This window comes from Microcaecilia unicolor, chromosome 3, assembly GCF_901765095.1.
Source record: "Microcaecilia unicolor chromosome 3, aMicUni1.1, whole genome shotgun sequence".
NCBI classification, from domain to species: Eukaryota; Metazoa; Chordata; class Amphibia; order Gymnophiona; family Siphonopidae; genus Microcaecilia; species Microcaecilia unicolor.
Genome location: NC_044033.1, coordinates 366705607 through 366718308, shown reverse-complemented (window position 1 = coordinate 366718308; position 12702 = coordinate 366705607).

Sequence of the window (12702 nt, the reverse complement as noted above, 5' to 3'; positions counted from 1 at the left end):
ATGTTCTCGCGGGGGGGGGGGGGTTGCGCTACAGAGGGGCGAGGGTGCGTCGCGCTGCACCTGGGGGAGGGGTGCGCAGCGGCGACCCGCCCCGGGTGTCAGCTGCCCTCACGACGCTACTGCTTAAGAGGAAGTGAGCCAGGAGGGGCAAAGTCAATACCTGGGAGTAAAAGACAGGGGCAGGCTGAGGTTAAGGAACCCCAGGGAAGGAAGAGCTGAAACACAAGTCTACAGCTGAATAGAATACGTTTAGCTGCTGTAACTTGGCTGAGGTAAGCCGACTTTTGCTTTTTGCTAAGAGAACAAGCCGTGCTGAGATATGGCTGAAGCCAGACCCAAGTTTATTTATTTATTAGGATTTATTTACCGCCTTTTTGAAGGAATTCACTCAAGGCGGTGTACAGTAAGAATAGATCGAACATGAGCAGTAGGCAATTAGAGCAGTAAAAATATTCGAACAACAATACAAAGTATGGCATGGTATACTACTTGCAAAGACAGCACAATATGTACTAGAACATTATAATTGGAAGTGAAGGGTAAGGCAAAGTTGTAACATATAGATGAGTAAGAAAGTAGGAAGAATTAGAAAGTAGAAAGTAAGGTGATTGATTTGAAGAAAGTTGCACGCGAGGTCAGAGAGATGGTTAAATATTATCTCAGCTAGGGTAGGAGTGGATAAACATGTCTCGCTGCAGTATGTGCAGCCCGAGTCAATCCTTGTGTGTGTGAGTGAAACTAACAAGTTAGTTACTTCTTCCATTAAAGCATGGTTGAAGAGCCAAGCTTTCACCTGCTTCCTAAAGTAGTGGTAGTCTTGTGTTAAGCGGAGCCTTTCAGGCAATGCATTCCAGACCTGAGAACCAGCAGGTTGTGTTTGAGGCGGGGCACCCCACCAGCCACAGACTGCTTGGCCTGCTAGCCAGAGGCCTACTCAAAGACTGTTACTAAACTAAACTGTTGCACCTGAGGTTCCTGGCCTGTGAAGTAACAGGTCCCAGGGCACATGTGAATAAAACGTTTATATACCTTGTCTGGCTGAGTTATTCTCAGGACCCGCGTCTCACCAGTGGCGTACCAAGGGGGGGCGGTGGGGGCGGTCCACCCCGGGTGCACGCCGCTGGGGGGGTGCCGCAGCGCGTGCCTGTCAGCTCTGAGTTCGCTAACTTCGCTCGTTCGCTGCAGCTCCCTCTGCCCCGGAACAGGTTACTTTCTGTTCCGGGGCAGAGGGAGCTGCAGCGAACGAGCGAAGTTAGCGAACTTGGAGCCGACAGGCGTGCGCTAAGGCACCCCCCCCCACCCAGCGGCGTGCACCTGGGGGGTGTCATTTCGCTGGGGGGGGAGGTGTTATTTCGCAGGGGGGGGCGTGCTGCACCGGGGGGGGGGGGGCGCATCGGCGATCCGCCCTGGGTGCCATCCAGACTAGGAACGCTACTGGGTCTCACACTGCTCTTTCGGAAATTAAATGCTGCTATAGTGGATATTAGCTCAAATTTGATCATGTTATGATCACTGTTTCCCAGTGGACTCAATATCATTACCTCTTATACTAAGCCCTGCATTCCACTAAGGGCTAGATCTAAAATGGTTCCTTTTCTTGTTGGTTTCTTGACCAGTTGGTCCAAGAAGCAGTCATTTATTACCCCTAGCACTCACTGATGTACCCCACTATTGACTCCAGTCAATAGTGGGGTACTTGAAATCATCCATTATTATACAGTTGCCCAATTTGCCAGTGTTCCCAATTTCTGTTAACATTTCTTCATCTGTCTGTTCGTTCTGTTCTGGCAGATGGTAGTATAGCCCTACCAGTATACTCTTTCCCTTTACACATGGAAGTTCTAGCCTTAAGGATTCCACACTGCTTTCTGTTTCATGCAGAATGTTTACTTTGACTCAGTTCCCTCTTTTATCATATAATGCAACCCCCCCTCCAATTTCAGCCACTCTATCATTACCATATAATTTGTACCCTGATAACACAGTGTCCCATTGATTGTTCTCCTTGCACGAGGTCTCAGAAATTCCTATTGTATCTACCTTTTCAGTTTGTGCTATATATTCTAACTCTACCATCTTATTTTTTAAGCTTCTAGCACTTGTATGCAATTTATGTTTTTTTCCCTGCATCTACAAGCTGCTTAGAAGTTGACAGAGATAATTTGCTTCCTTTGCTCTGCTCTCCCCTTAAACATTCCTGACTTTGTTTCACCATTGTTAAAGTCATTAAGGACTAGATTTTATATATGCCACTGAACAATCTGTGTGGAAAAAAATATGTCCAGGCTTATTCAATAAAGTATGCCTAAATCTAGGTGTACTTTATAGAATAAGACTTAATTTCCATGTGGATTATAGACTATATGGAGCGCCCATCCACGTGACTAAATTTAGTCATGGGCAGTTACGTCAAATGAAACTTGAAGTAAATACGAATGTCTAAATTAGATGCAGACCAGGTGTATTCTATAACAATGCTCATAGATTTTAGAAACACCTGCCCATTTCACACCCATGGCCATGCCCCTCTTTTCAACTAAGCAACTTAGAATTTACATGCGTCACGCTACAGAATAGACAATTCTGTGCATAAATTCTAATTAATGCCAATTATTGTTAATAATTGCTTTAATTGGCAATTATCAGGGCTGATTGACTTGTTAACTAATTAAGTTGCACATGCAAATCCAGAATAGGACCGAATTTGCACATGCAACTTAAGTTGTGCTATATAGAATCTGAGGTTAAATGTCCTTTTTTAATAGTATCCTTCAAGGATACCCCATGCTGAACCATATGCTCCTGAGTGACTGTTGGCTTCCTCCTTCATTCTAGTTTATCCCTCATCTCTGCACCATTGTCTCAGCCATGCATTGAGAGTTCGGAGCTCTGCCTGCCTCTTGGGTCCTGTGCATGGAACGGGAAACATTTCTGAAAATGTTATCCTGGAGGATCTGGATTTCAGCTTTCTACCTAAGAGCTAAAATGTGGTTTCCAGAACCTCCCTCCCACATTTTCCTACATCATTGGTACCCACATGTACTAAGACAGACGGCTCCTCTCCAGCACTATCTAAAATACTATCTATGTGACGTGTGAGATCCGCCACCTTCACACCAGATAGACAAGTGACCAGGCAGTTGTCACATCCATCAACCACCCAGCAATCTACATGCCTGATGATTGAATCACCAACTGCAACAGCTGTCCTAACTCTTCCCTCCTGGGCAGAAGTCCCTGGAGATACATCCTTGGTGCCTTTATGCAATAAGCTAAAAGTAGGTACCTTCTTGCCTTATTAACCTGAGCATCCAGTTATACAATTATTGTCTATATTCCCAGCAACTAAGAAAGTAAAAGTATATGCATAATTTTGCTTTGAAAATTGGTAAAGCTCATAAATAAAAATACCTGCAGGCTTTGTCCCAATGCAGCCAATTTTAAAATGGCTCTCATAAAGCATGAACAATACTACAGAATCCCTCTTCCACTGGTAATTCACCCCAAATCACTTCTTAATAACCAGAGAACAAATAGTCACTAAATAAATTAATTAGTGGAAATTGGAGAAGCCCTCAGATGGATGACTCACCCATGCAATGGTGCATATTGCAACTGACCATTAGTTGGGTGGATTTTCTTATGTCTTTCATAGGACAAAACTCCAAATAAACATGTTTCCTTTACATGCTCAATGCGTGCTCCACATCATAAACCATATATTCACTATAAATCCATTATAAGTCTACTATAAATCTAAATTATTTAAAAATTCACTTATCTGTAACTGAGCTTTCTGCAACAGAATCGAGGCAGAGTTGTTAGAAAGTTCAATGATGGCTTCTTTTCAAATGCTCAATGCCACGGGTTTCATCTTGGCAACTTCCTCAGTGACTCGGGTGAGCATCATATCTCCAACGTCTTGTGTGAAAAATACTAACCTTGAAGGCTTCAAATAAGCATGACCCTTTTAATGGATACCGGCAAGATAAGGCGTTTTCTGGAAATGGCATCATTACAGCAAACTTTGGGGACCTTTTTCTAAGGTGCATAGGTGCATATGCACGTCCAACGCAGGGGCATAGCCATTCTTCAGTGGGAGGGGGGTCCAGAGCCTGAGGTGAGGGGGCACATTTTAGCCCCCCCCCCGGTGCTACCGACCCACCCCTGCCATTGCCGACCCCGCTGCCGCCGCCACCAACAACTTTGCCCCCCATGCCAACGACCCTCTCGATCCCCTTCCCGCCACCAACCCGCTGTCGCCTAGCTTTGCTGGCGGGGGACCCCAACCCCCGCCAGCCAAGGTCCTCTTCTTCTCACAAAAGTCTTCCTTCTGTTTCTGACGTCCTGCATGTTGTACGTGCAGGTCATCAGACTCACATAATGAAGCCTTGCAGATCTGCAAGGCTTCGTTCTGTGAGTCTGACGTCCTGCACGTTGTACATGCAGGACATCAGAAACAGAAGGAAGCCTTTTGCGAGAAGAAGAGGACCTCGGCTGGCGGGGGTTGTAGTCCCCCACCAGCGAAGGCAGGCAACAGCGGGTTGGCGGCAGGAGGGGGGGTCGAGAGGGGCGGCAGCAGGGGGGGTCCAGGGCCAAATCTACAGGGGCCCAGGCCCCCTGGCCCCATGTAGCTACACCACTGGTCCAACGTGCATCAAATTGGCACTACTGCCCAGCTACCATGTGCCATGGGTGATAATTCCATTTTTGGCACGTGTCCAAAACATTTAGTAGAAAATATTTTCTATTTTCTATTGCGGGGCCCTTACCTTGCGGTAATCAGCAGTTGGTGTGCACTGCACACTTACCGCCTGGTTAGCGCATGAGACCTTATCACAAAGTTGTCACGCTTTCAAATCTGAAACTGGGTTGTGAGCCCTTGGGCCACTGACGAGGAACGGCAGTGGCAGGCAAAACCACCCCACACCAGGGGCAAGGCAGAACTCTGACAACAGTTAGGCTTCACCTGGCAACTTTCCACCAGGAGTTAAGCTCCCAGCTTCAGGTGGCCGACAGGACTTTGCAGGGCAGGGCAGGAGCTGGATAACAGCTAGGCAGCACAGGAACTGAGGGTCAGAGGGGAAAGGAAGGAACATGGGCAGCAAGGCAGAAAACTGGGCTAGACAATACAACACAAGGCAGGGACAGGACAAGCTAGGGGACAGGACCTCTTTATCTCGCGTCACCTCCATCTGCTCGCCATAACAGAAACCTGGCTCTGCCCTGATGACTCTGCTTCAGTCGCAGCCCTGTGCCATGGCGGTCATCTATTTTCACATACTCCTCGCCCTGCTGGCCGTGGGGGCGGTGTTGGACTACTTCTCTCTCCCTCCTCCAGATTTCAACCCCTTCTTCCACCTCAATCTCACTGCTTTTCCTCCTTTGAAGTCCACTCTATCCGCCTTTTCTCTCCTCTGCCTCTTCGAATAGCAGTCATTTATCGTCCCCCTGATAAGTCCCTTTCATCCTTTCTCAGTGACTTTGACGCCTGGCTTGCCTTCTTCCATGATCCTTCCTCCCCCTCTCTCATCCTTGGTGACTTTAATATTCCTGCTAATGATCCTTCCAACTCTTATATTTCCAAGTTACTCGCTTTAACGTCGTCCTTTAATCTCCAACTATGCTCCACCTCCCCCCACTCATCAAAATGGTCACTGTCTTGATCTCATCTTCTCCTCCAACTGTTCACCTTCTAGTTTCCTTGCCTCTGATCATCCCTCCTCTGATCACCATCTTATAACTTTCACACTTAAATCTCCTCCCTCCCAGTCCCGTCCTATCCTATCTAATTTATCTAGGAATCTTCACGATATTGACCCTTCATCTCTATCCTCCCATGTTTCAAACCTCCTCTCTACTGTGGCACCATCCATGTCTGTCAACGAGGCTGTTTCTTCTTACAACAATACTCTATCCTCTGCCTTAGACACTCTTGCACCTTTGATGACCCGCCCTGTAAGGCGTACAAAACCCCAACCTTGGCTGACTTCTAATATCCGCTACCTACGTTCCTGTACCCGCTCCGCCGAACGCCTCTGGCGGAAATCTCGGGCCCTTGCTGATTTCTTACACTTTAAGTTCATGCTGACCTCCTTCCAATCTGCTCTTTTACGTGCCAAACAGGATTATTATATCCAACTGACCAACTCTCTTGGCTCTAATTCTCGACTTCTCTTCACCACATTGAACTCTCTCCTCAAGGTGCCCCCTCCCCCAACTCCCCCTTCATTATCTCCTCAGACCCTTGCTGAATTCTTTCACAACAAGGTTCAAAAGATAAACCTTGCTTTCTCTACCTCACCAGCTCTCCCTCCACTAGTCCGTTCCCCTCGCTCTCCTTCCCCTCATTCCCTTTCCTCCTTTCCTGAAGTTACTATTGAGGAAACTACACTTCTCCTTTCTTCCTCAAAATGTACCACCTGTTCCTCTGATCCCATTCCCACCCACCTTCTTAATGCCATCTCTCCTACTCTTATTCCTTTTATCTGTCACATTCTCAACCTCTCACTTGCCACTGCGACTGTCCCTGCTGCCTTTAAACATGCTGTGGTCACACCTCTCCTTAAGAAGCCTTCACTTGACCCTACTTGTCCCTCTAATTACCGACCCATCTCCCTCCTTCCTTTTCTCTCCAAATTACTTGAGCGTGCTGTTCACCGCCGCTGCCTTGATTTTCTCTCCTCACATGCTATTCTTGACCCACTACAATCTGGTTTTCGCCCTCTCCACTCAACTGAAACTGCGCTTACTAAAGTCTCCAATGACCTATTACTGGCTAAATCCAGAGGTCAATATTCCATCCTCATTCTTCTTGATCTTTCCGCTGCTTTTGACACTGTCGATCACTGCATACTTCTCGATACCCTGTCCTCACTTGGATTCCAGGGCTCTGTCCTTTCCTGGTTCTCTTCCTACCTCTCCCTCCGCACCTTTAGTGTTCACTCTGGTGGATCCTCTTCTACTTCTATCCCTCTGCCTGTCGGCGTACCTCAGGGTTCTGTTCTTGGTCCCCTCCTCTTTTCTATCTACACTTCTTCCCTTGGTTCATTAATCTCATCCCATGGCTTTTCCTACCATCTCTATGCTGATGACTCCCAAATCTACCTTTCTACCCCTGATATCTCACCTTGCATCCAAACCAAAGTTTCAGCGTGCTTGTCTGACATTGCTGCCTGGATGTCTCAACGCCACCTGAAATTAAATATGATCAAAACCGAGCTTCTCATTTTCCCCCCCAAACCCACCTCCCCGCTCCCCCCATTTTCTATTTCTGTTGATGGCTCTCTCATTCTCCCTGTCTCCTCAGCTCGAAACCTTGGGGTCATCTTTGATTCTTCTCTCTCCTTCTCTGCTCATATCCAGCAGACCGCCAAGACCTGTCGTTTCTTTCTTTACAACATCCGTAAAATCCGCCCCTTTCTTTCCGAGCACTCTACCAAAACCCTCATCCACACCCTTGTCACCTCTCGTTTAGACTACTGCAATCTGCTTCTTGCTGGCCTCCCACTTAGTCACCTCTCCCCTCTCCAGTCGGTTCAAAACTCTGCTGCCCGTCTCATCTTCCGCCAGGGTCGCTTTACTCATACTACCCCTCTCCTCAAGACCCTTCACTGGCTCCCTATCCGTTTTCGCATCCTGTTCAAACTTCTTCTACTAACCTATAAATGTACTCACTCTGCTGCTCCCCAGTATCTCTCCACACTCGTCCTTCCCTACACCCCTTCCCGTGCACTCCGCTCCATGGATAAATCCTTCTTATCTGTTCCCTTCTCCACTACTGCCAACTCCAGACTTCGTGCCTTCTGTCTCGCTGCACCCTACGCCTGGAATAAACTTCCTGAGCCCCTACGTCTTGCCCCATCCTTGGCCACCTTTAAATCTAGACTGAAAGCCCACCTCTTTAACATTGCTTTTGACTCGTAACCACTTGTAACCACTCGCCTCCACCTACCCTCCTCTCTTCCTTCCCGTTCACATTAATTGATTTGATTTGCTTACTTTATTTATTTTTTGTCTATTAGATTGTAAGCTCTTTGAGCAGGGACTGTCTTTTTTCTATGTTTGTGCAGCGCTGCGTATGCCTTGTAGCGCTATAGAAATGCTAAATAGTAGTAGTAGTAGTAGTAGCCACTGAAACAGGGAACAAAACACTGACTAACAAGACACAGAACTAAAAGCTGCAGAGCAGCCAGCAGGATACAAACAGACACCGACTAAACACCAAACTACCACTCAGAGACAAGCAAACAAACAACAATCTAATCTAACTATCCACAGACTAGCAAGAACAGACAAGAATCAAGCAGGCAAAAACTAGAACTGGAAACAGCAGAAGTGCACCAGCACCCCAACATACCAGGGCCTTAGACGCAATGCAAAGGCAAAGCAGAAATGTTCCAAGATGGCTGATAAGCCCAGAAGCAGTTGGAACTCAGCTGCTGCAATCACCAGGCAGCTACGGTTGCTGTGCAGGCTCAAACAGCACAAGCAACCCTGGCAGCCTGGAAGATCCGGACCGGACTGGGCTGAAATCTGGGACGGGTGACGGTCCACAGCGGCCACCAGTTCTGGCCACCAGAGGGTGAGGTGAGCACAGATGTAACAAAAGTCAATAGGTGGCATTGAGGTTTCAGGCCAAAAATGGACGCGCACTGGTTTTCATTTTGCTGCACTTCCATTTCCGGCACATTAAAAAAATCCCCTTTTTTCAGGCATGCTTAGGAAATGGACCAGTGCATCCAAAACATGTGCCTACATGACTTTCAGGCCACTTTTGGGCATACCTTAGTTAAAGGGTCCCTTTATTAGTTGTTGCATCAAACTAATAGAGGTGCAATTCACTATAAATAATATGGGTATAAGTGTGAATGTTCATATGCAAATTCAAATGCTAAAGTTCAAATATAAAAGCTCACTACCCAGTTCCACGGATATTAATTGATGGAATTCCACTCTATAGATTCATTTAATCCTAAAGAAGAAACTGTCCTTAGTCAAATATCCAAAACTGTTTGTGCCATGCTAACAACAAATCATAGCCACCACCTTGACATGAAAGAAAGATGTTATCAATTATATGCCACTGAAGATCTTGAAAATTATGTTGTTTCTGAAGACAATGAGATACCAATGGTGTTGTCAGCATACTAGTATTAAGACATCTCTTGAGTTCCACCAGATGAGTTTTCATCATTCTACTCGTGCGTCCCACATAAATAAGGTTGTACGAAGATTGAATGACACAAATTACATATGATAAGGTGCAGTCAGTAGTAATTCTCAAAACATATGTCTTCAAAGTATTAGGATTTTGCAACTCAGAACATGAAAATGTTTGAGAACAAAACTGGCACTGTCCACGAGGACGATGTCCTATATATTGGACTGATGTTTCAGTTTGAGTCTCTATTACTGAATGGACTAATTGGTCCTGTAAATTGAGTCCATGATTATACATAATACAAGGGGGTTCTTGAAACACTGGGTGAAACGAAAGCATTTTCCAATGTTTTAAAATCAAATGAGCAATTTGAGGTGCCAAATTACAAATACTCAAAATGCACAAATTTATCCATAGTTTCTCTGGGCTTGTCTAAAAGTAATACAATTCTCTAAGCAAACCATGCCCATTTGTATGCTTGCTGATCTACCAGTAAACAATTCTTTAATTGATATGGATGATAGCTTGTAAACCTCAGCAAAGTATTGTGATCGGTAGACTTAAGGTACACCGTAGCGCTACTCGTGTTGCCATCTTTATATACAAGAGTGTCCAAAAAATGATATACTCTGATGATTATAAGTCATTGTAAATCTCAAATGTTCATCCACTGAATGAAGCCATACTATAAACTGTTGGAGTAAAACATCAGGGGCTGTCCATATCAAAAATACATCATCAATAAATAGATACCACACTAAAATGTGTTGACACCAAACAGAAGGATATAGATGTAAAATTTCATATATACTCACATACAAATTGGCCACACTGGGAGTGGCAGCAGTACTTATGGCTATTCTCTGAATCTGTAAATAAAAATGAGAACCAAAATCAAAATAACTCCATCGTAAAACTAATTGAGCCAATTCCATTAAGAAAGTAGTAGGGATTCATTCAACTGAAGATGTTTGTAATTGAGTCTCATGCACTACTTTCAGTGCAGCTGATTGGGGGACATTAGAGTACAAAGATGCCAAATCCATTGTGACCAGGATCATATCTAAAGTAACACCTATTAAACTACTACTACTACTTATCATTTCTATAGCGCTACCGGACGTACGCAGCGCTTCACACCTGAACATGGAGAGACAGTCCCTGCTCAATAGAGCTTACAATCTAAATAAATTTCCCCAAAAATGCGATGTATCTTTATTTATTTATTTATTTATTTGTAACATATATATCCCACATTTTCCTCCCATTAGCAGGCTCAATGTGGCTTACATAATTCCGTAAAGGCGATCGCCAATTCCAGTAGATGTCAAACAAATACAATTTAAAATAGGGTTAGGTAGGTAAGGTTAGAGTAAACAGGTACAAAAAGGGACAAGGAAATAAAGGAATATATAATGTCCAATGTGATGTAAGGTAATGAAGCATTGCAGAGTTGAGGCATTTAAGCAGGGCCGGTAGGGTAGGCCTTGCAAAACAGATAGGTCTTTAATGATCGCCTGAAGTTTTGATGGTCATGAATCACTTTCATACTGTTTGGTAGTGCATTCCACATTTGTGTACTTAAGTAAGAAAAATTGGATGCATAGGTTGATTTGTATCTGAGTCTAATGCAGCTTGGATAGTGGAGGTTTAAATAAGTACGTGACGCTCTGGTTCTATTTCTGGTTGGAAGATATATCTTTAATATACGATCTTGATAAATTCACAAAAGGTTGCAGATGGATGCCTAAAAACTGAGACAAAGGTTCCAAAATAGTATCCCTCAAGGACACAATAAGATGGCCTGGAGGAATCTGTAAATTCTTATGAATTTTAGGGACCATATAAAACTCTGGAATCATTGGTTGAGGCGGAACGAAGAACCGAGTTTCCCCATTAGTAATAAAGCCCTTGGTTCTGGCAGCCAAAACCATTTGAGAAATTTCTTGCTGTAAACTCGCAGTAGGATCTGTATCCAATATAGTGTAATAGCAAGAAACAGACAGCTGACGATATGCTTCATCGCTGTATTGAGAAGTATCCTGGATAACTGGAGATCCACTTTAATCAGCTGGATGAATGACTATGGCTTTATTATATGCCAATTGTTGGAGAGCTTGACGTTCCTTAGTAGTAATATTAATAAATCTTTTTCTTTCAAATTGATGTTCCAAGGTCTCTTAGGAGCAATGCTTTAAAGATGGCAATATATGAGTCCACCCAGCGAGATTTTGGACGCACAATAGAAATGTCTTGACATGCTACTTGTTGTAGGGCAATAAACAGCTTGACCTGCACATTTCAAAAAATTCTAGCAGGTTCATTATGAGTGCAGCACAGATTATGGAACAAGGTAAGGACAAAAGATGAACCATATTCTAGAACTTGATGTTGAATAGGAGATAACTGTACTGAAGATAAATTAATTACAATTGATTCTGTTGCTGGTTGGATTGTGTGACCGGACCCAACCACCCAGACTGTTGTTGATACTGTTGTTGGTACTGTTGTCCTCTTCTCATTCTTTGTTGCATTGTTTTCCTCCTCGTACTCCTCTTGGAAGCGATAGCCCGAAAGCTTGGGCATTCTGGAGGGGCTAATTCTGTAAAGAAGTTGCCAACATTTAGATGCCAAGAATGCACATAAATGGCAGAATACTGGCATTTACTTGTGTGTGTGTGTATCCATATGCATGTAAATGCCAAAATTTCAGCCATGTGGTATTCTATAAAATGATGCCTAAATGCGAAGATATGTAGTTTGAAGGTGAGCATACACATAGGTGGAGGATGAGTGAGTCACACAGTTATGCACATAAATTATAGAATACTATAATTTACGAGTGTTTTTGAGAAATCTTGGTTCAAGCATTTATATCAGCTCTATAGATGGGGTAAGTGGTTATGTCTAAACAGTATTATACATATACATTATTCTTGGCACGCTAGGTACCTACTTTCCTTTATAGCAGCGGTTCTCAACCCAGCCAGATGGGTTTTCTGGATATCCACAATGAATGCACATGAGATAGATTTGCATACCAACGAGGCAGTGCATTCAAATCTATCTCATTCATATTCATTATGGATATCTTGAAAACCTGACTGGCTGGTTGTGCCCCATGGGCTAGGTTGAGAAGTACTGCTCTATAGAAAAGGGTCTAGATAAGTCCCTTCTAGGCACCTACTGTAAATAAAGGCACCCCTTTATGGAACTGGTAAGATCCCAAAACAGTACAATACATTTTATGCTGCTAATTCTAGGAAATAATCAGTGGATTTTCCCCAAGTCCATCTTAATAATTGCTTATGGACTTTTCTTGTAGGAAGTTATCCAAACCACTAGATCCCTTCTTTTGCTACCCACATCTTCCAGGGTGTCTACTACCAAACATTTTTTAAACCCCGTTAAGCTAACTGCTTTTACCACATTCTCTGGCAATGAATTCCAGAATTTAAGTACACATTGAGTGAAGAAATATTTTCTCCCATTTGTTTTAAATTTACTACATTGTAGCTTCATTGCGTGCCCCCTAGTAT